Below are 7013 nucleotides of genomic sequence, written 5' to 3'. Positions count from 1 at the left end.
AAATATTGCTCCAAGAATGTATGGCTGAAGCTTGTATGAAAGTATCCAGGGTTGCATACAGACTGTAAGTACTTAATTATCCTCTAGACCCATGCCATCAAGGATAAGTGGCATCAATTGAAATTAAATCTAATTAAAATTCAATTGTGTTGCAACAGTCACCTTTCAAGTGTTCAACAACCACATATAACTAGTGGTTATCATTTTAGATTGGGCAGAAGTAGAATATTATTATCATCAGGGAAAATTTTGTTGAACAGTGATACTCTAGTCTGTATAAATGTTCATAACTAGAAGTGAGACTTTATTATTTATTCAAAGGAGAGTCTTCTTTGAGAAGAGCTTCATAGAGGAAGAGGCAACTGAGATTACTTGCAAAACAATTCAAAATTAGTCATGAAAATGTTGGGGTGAATTAAGGCAGGAGTCAGGAGCTGTGACAGCCATCCTAGATCAGGACATAGAAATTGCCTTGTAGGATGTTAGTAATTTTGCAACTCTGAAGGGTAAGATGCATGAAGGGGCATGATAGGAAGTATGACTAAATAAATGACTTGGTGAGCTACTAAAGAATTCTGCATATTGTTATAAGGAGTTTGAATTTTCATGCTGGGCAGGAAGGAGAGCTGTTCAAGGATTCTCTGTAGAGATAGCTTGGGAATAACTTGGCCAAATTTTGCAAAAATTGCTCTTGAAATGGGTGAGAATGAGGATGAAAGGGATATTTTGGGAGAAAATAAAGAAAAAAGCAGGCTGAAAAAGCTATTGTATTTACCCCCATGTTTATTGCAGCACTATTCACAATAGCAATGATATACAATCAGCCAAAGTGTTCATCAAAGATGACTGCACGAAGAAGAATGTGATATACATATATCTATATCTATATCTATATATGTATCTATATATATGTATATATCTCACACCCAATAGAATATTATTTGGCCATAAAAAAAGAATGAAATCATGCCATTTGCAGCAACATGGATGGAACTGGACATTATTATGTTGAGTGAAATAAGCCAGATGCAGAAGAGCAAATATTGTATATTCTCACTCATATGTGGGAGCTTAAAAAAATTGATCTCATGGAGGTAGTTATTCCTGCAGAGATCTCCATAAACAATTTCTTAGGCTTTTTACCATGGATAACCAATTTAAGAACATTTATACCAAACACTCAAGTCTTCATTGACATAGAAGGAAGACTTGTATAGAGTTTGAAAGATATATTTCCTTAAGCCATGTATTTGACCACTGTGAAGATTTGGCCACTTGGCTATTCCAAAATTAAGTGATAAAAAGTGATAAAGAGATGAGTAACTGTTCTGCAATTATACAGGCAGTAGGAAAAATAAAAAACAAAATAAGTGTTGAGTAACCTGACTGTTGTCATCAAGATGTTAACCAAGAACTGTCAAAGCATGCTTATGTAACATTATGATAATTAGAAATAACAAAAACATGACAATTTTCTGAATACCTGATATAGTAGCTATTGTGTTAGCCCATTCTCACTCTGGTAGTAAAGATAAACCTGAGACTGGGTAATTTATAAAGGAAAGTGGTTTAATTGACTCACAGTTCAGCATGGCTGGGGAGGCCTCAAGAAATTTACAGTCATGGTGGAAAGGGAAGCAAACACATCCTTCTTCACAGGGTGGCAGGAAGGAGAATGAGTGCTCAGGGAAGGGGGAAGCCCCTTATACAACCATCAGATCTTGTGACAACTAACTCACTAGTCGTGGAAACCACCCCCATGATTCAATTATCTCCATTATGGGAACTACCATTCGAGATGAGGTTTGGGTGAGGACACAGCCAAACTATATAAGCTATTACTTTTTTTAAGTTTTCACTATGTATGAGAGACCAGGCACTGTGCTAAACTCAACAGTGCTTTATACAGTTATTTTCTAAGTATTATTAGCTCTATAAAAAAATGGAGAAATCTGAGAAAGAAAGGGTAAAAGCATCCTGACTTTATCCACGTATTCAGTAAAGGAAAAACCCAGGTTCTGAATACCAGCTGCCTCACCCCAAAATACTTGTGTATGACTTCTTTGTTCTTCATTATTTCATGTACTCTTCATAAGAATCCTGAAGATAAACATCATTAGAATCACTTTGCAGATCATGAACCAAAACTCTGATAAGTTTAATAAATTGTGCAGTACCACACGGCCCATAAATAGCCAAACTGACTTTCCAATTTAGATCATTGATTCAAGGTCTATTTTCTTTTCACTGTCTTCCTGGCTTCTAGTGTTTCATCTTCATGAACTGTCATAGGCTTTATTGATAGTGAAGACAATTAGAGAAATTCAGGGCTGGTCAGGACCCCGAAGATGATCACATCCTTCTCCCTGGTTCCTCGCAAGACAGGAACTCTACCTGCTTAGTATCAAGCTGAAGAGGGTTCTTTTATAAATAGCATTGATATTTCCACATTATAATAGTCTTACATACTTATTGAAGAAAAGCAGGAAAGTAGAGAAACAACTTAAAATGTCCAAAATTTTATTTGTTAATTTTCTTCTTAAAAAGGAAATATATCTTTTTGCTTATAGCCCTTCTCATATAAAATGACAGCTCCCATATCTTTAAATATTTTTCTACATTATGATTTTAAAAACAGCTTTGAGTCCCATTACATGATAAACCATAATGTATTAAAGCAATTTAGATTTTTGCCAATTAGGTTATCATCCTTGGCTAATGTCTGTGGTTATTTTCTTATGACCAACTCCAACAAATTGAATTTCGAGACAGGGCAATAGAATTTTAATGTTTTTGATATATAGTGCCACATTGTCTTACAAAAAATGTGTGCCCGTTGGTGCTCCTAGCAATAGAGTGTGAATGTATTCATTTTATGTATTCTTGCCAATTCAATTGGCAAAAAATGGCATCTCTATGCTGTTTTAAATAGATTTTGGTTTCAACTGTGGCAGGCTGAATCATGCTTCCCGCCGAAAACTATGTCCTAATCTCTGGAACTTGTGAATATGTTACATTATATAGTAAAAAGAATTTTATAGATGTGATTGAATTAAGGATTTTTAGATGGGAAGGTTATCCTGGCTGATCTTGGTGGGCCCAATGTAATTCTAGAGTCCTTATAAGGGGAAAACAGGAGGGAAAGAGTTATAGAGAGAAGATATGAGGATGGAAGCAGAGGTCAGAGATGAGAGAAGTTACTATGCTGTTGCTTTGCAATTGGAGGAAGGGGTCATGAACCAAGGAATGTGGGCATCCTCTAGAAGCTGAAAAGATAAGCCACAGATTCCCAAAGAAACTTTAGAAGGAACACATCTGTATTAGTCCACTTTCATGCTGCTAATAAAGGCATACCCAAGACTGGGTAATTTATACAGGAAAAAGGTTTAATAGACTCAGTTCCAGATGGCTGGGGAGGCCTTACAATCATGGTGGAAGGCAAGGAGGAGCAAGTCACAGCTCTGCAGCAGGCAAAGAGAGAGGTTGTTCAGGGAAACTCCCCCTTACAAAGCCATCAGATCTCGTGAGACTTATTCACTACCATGAGAACAGCATGGGAAAGACCCACCACAATGACCCAGTTACCTCCCACAGGGTCCCTCCCACAACATGTGGGAATTGTGGAAGCTACAATTCAAGATGAGATTTGGGTGGGGACACAGCCAAACCATATCAACATCCTTGCAGACCCATTTTAAATTCTGACTTCCAGAACTCTAAGATTATACATTTATGCTGTTGTAATCCACTGTATTTGTGACAACTTGCTCCACCATTCTATCTTCTTATTTTTATATTTGTTTTCCCCTTAGTCCTTAGCTTATTTTTTATATTGTTGATCTTACTTTTTACCTATGGCTTTTTCTTTTTTTTTTTTCTCAGTCCCCGAGCGACTGCCAAAAATTGCCAATGCCAACTATATTTCAGGTCATCTTGGTGGGGTATTGGAAAAAGTTTTCAATTAGCAATAACTGCATCTCGGATAAACCTCATTGGCTACAATACTGCCACTGCACAAAGCTTACCTATGGCTTTTTAAAGCCTCTTTCTATATTAAGGCTATTAGCCATTCTTCAGTCACATTGCCAATATTTTCTCCAATTGTTTGTCTTGTAACTTTTTTCAGTCTTTTGTATGTAGTTTTCCCCCCATAGTATATAGAAATAAGAATCATTATAACCTGTAGTATCAGAAAGTCTTGGACTTAAGTTTCAGCTCTAATTTTAGACAAGTTGTTTTACCTCCATGAACTTTAATTTTCCTATATGTACATTGGGAAAATAATAGTATCAGCCTTATGAAGATAATTGTAATGATTAAATGAAATAATGCATGTAAACAGTTATGATTGTATCTCATATTTAGTAAGTAATCAATACATATTATTCATTTTACTATTATTTTATTGGCATCTTTTATTTTCTGGTTTCTTCCCTTTGAAATTAATTTTTTATCTACATAATAGTACATATTTACAGGGTACATGTGATATTTTGAAACAAGCATACAATGTGTCATGATCAATTCAGGGTAATTGGGCTATCCATCACCTCAAACATTTATCATTTCTATGTTTTGGGAACATTCCAAAACTTCTCTAGCTATTTTGAAATATATAATACATTATTGACAAATATAGTTGTCTTACTATGCTATTAAACACCAGAACTTATTCCTTCTATCTAATTGTATGTACCGATTAATCAACCTCTCCTCATTCCAATCTCCCCCTACCCTTCCCAGCCTCTGGTGATCACAATTCTACTCATTATCTCCATGAGATCAACATTTTTAGCTCCTACATATGAGTGAGAATATGTAGTATTTGCCTTTCTGCACCTGGCTTATTTCATTCGTGATAATGTTCTTAATTTCTATCCACGACACTGCAAATGACAAGATTTCATTCTTTCTTATGGTTGACTAATATGGTTTCTTTCTCTACTGAAGGACTTGAGGTAGGAAGTTTTGCATTTTATCTTGGATCCATTCAATGGCTCCAAATTTCATATAGTTAGGAGCTTGCCTTTTTCAGTCTCAATCAAATTATTCCCAGGACAAATTACTGCCATTTTCTTTTCTCTCAGACATTAAAGGAGGGTAGCAAGTCATCCTTATTTTCAGTCTGACCCATGATGAACTTGATAACCTGTCATTATAGTTAGCTGGGAAGCCTGGTTGCTGATGGATGCTTTGCTCTTTCACTCTTTAATTGGTGGATGAGGAAGAAAGAGGCAAAAGGAAGTCTTTCCCCATCATTTTCTCAGTTGATTCTACAGAAGATCATTTCTATTTTGATCCCAGTAATGGCAGGTGATGAAACTGCCAATAAGTTCCAGGCTTATCTAACAGCTGGCTCAAAGGTAATAATGTATATAAATGTGAGCTCTAATCCAAGCTTTTTTTGCAAAATGAAACTGTCTAAAAGTCAAACATCTGTTAAAAGAACGCAGAATTCTAGGCAAAATGTATCCAGAAGCAACTTGTATAACCTGCTAGTGCTAGTGCTTTTTGTTCTCATGATTTTTTTTTTTTTCAAATGAGTTTGCTTTTTGAAGTGGTGGGGGTGGGTAGACAAAAGTAGAAATGTCTTTTTAAAATACTCCAAGTACATTGAGTTTTCTTCTCTTTGATTTTGGATCAACATTGATTTGGCAGAATTTGGAAACAGATTTCTTTTTTCTAAGAGCAAAAGAACTTTAGTCCAAAGTGTTTTATTTCCTATATCAGCAGAATTCTGAGGTCATTGTTACAGAAGATGACAATTCGGTTCATAAGGGAGCAGATCATTTTTTGTTGTTGTTCAGAGTTCTGACTATCAGATTATATGCTCTGTGATTGCAGGGATGCTTCTATTCTCTGTCCTAGTGTCAGAATTCTCACAAATGAACAAACAAAACAAAACAAACAAACACATACAAGATTATAAATGGGTTTGCTTATACCTACTGTCCCTTTGATTTGAAATGACAATAATTATTACTTCATCTCAAATTATCTATTTAGGAGCATCTGTTGAATGTCTAATATCCCAAAACTTGTGAGTATAGGAGAGAAAATAAAGCAGATTACTCTTTGACATTACGGTACTTGGTATGCTGTACGTTTAGCAAGCAAGAGCAACCTTGGCCATCTACATGCTCTGGAAGATATTCCAGATTCATGTAATATCATCTGGAAGATATTCCATCTGAAGATATTCCAGACGATATTACATTAATCTGGAATATCTTCTCTACTCATTGCTTAGAACGTACTTGGTAATCCATCCTACTGAACTAGCATGTTATTCCATTCAAATGCCTTTCATTAGCCCAGAATCCCAATTGTTCAGCACTCCCTCCCTTCTCCTGATCCAACAGAGAAGCCAAGCTTTTCCCTTCTATGTTGCCTATCTCTCCCCAAGGAGTGCTGCCTTCTCACAGGGCCACTTCTTGTCTTGCACACTCTCAAGCTCTCTTCCTTTTGAAGCTGCAGTGCCAGAATTCTGATCCCTCAGTTGTCAGGACTGTTCTCTGTTTTCCCACTCAGGACGGGTTCCTCTCTTGCTGTGAATGATGTTATTTGGTTTCTTTTGCCACTTGGATCCATCACACTTTCTTCTTTATCACATAGCCCTCACTAGGCAGGACTCGAGATCTTCCACCGCTGGTTTTAATGGATTATTTACCTAGTTAGATGAACATGAGAGTCAGTAACATTTCTGTTTTCTAGTTATGCTAGAGGCATGAACTATGGTAGATTTTGGTTGCTCTGCTTGTTGACCTACCTGGTGTTTTGTGGATGTATAGAGAGATTTGAATTTATGTGTACACTGTTATCCTGGGGTATGTTTTTACTTAATGAAAATAAAACAGAATCTCTCCTTTGCTACTGTTAAACTAGTTCACTTCACCATACTCTTTTTGCAGATCTTACAAAGATCCTTATAAAATTGCATGCAAATGTTTTAGTCCTGTAACTTGGTTTATAGATCTGAGATATCTATAAACCCACATATCCAGTTATAAACT

General features: G+C 36.1%; 1 non-coding gene across 1 annotated transcript; it reads right to left on the bottom strand.

The window, feature by feature from the left end:
* Nucleotides 1-3882: 3882 nt before the first annotated feature.
* LOC116525860 lies at nucleotides 3883-4022 on the bottom strand. Its single transcript, XR_004257857.1, has one exon. It is a non-coding gene; the product is annotated as a U4 spliceosomal RNA (small nuclear RNA).
* Nucleotides 4023-7013: the final 2991 nt, after the last annotated feature.

Source organism: Sapajus apella, unplaced genomic scaffold (genome assembly GCF_009761245.1).
Source record: "Sapajus apella isolate SASKATOON/1434 unplaced genomic scaffold, GSC_monkey_1.0 scaffold48, whole genome shotgun sequence".
In the NCBI taxonomy this organism is placed as follows: domain Eukaryota; kingdom Metazoa; phylum Chordata; class Mammalia; order Primates; family Cebidae; genus Sapajus; species Sapajus apella.
The sequence above is the reverse complement of the archived record's forward strand: the minus strand, read 5'-3'. Positions and strand labels throughout refer to the sequence as shown.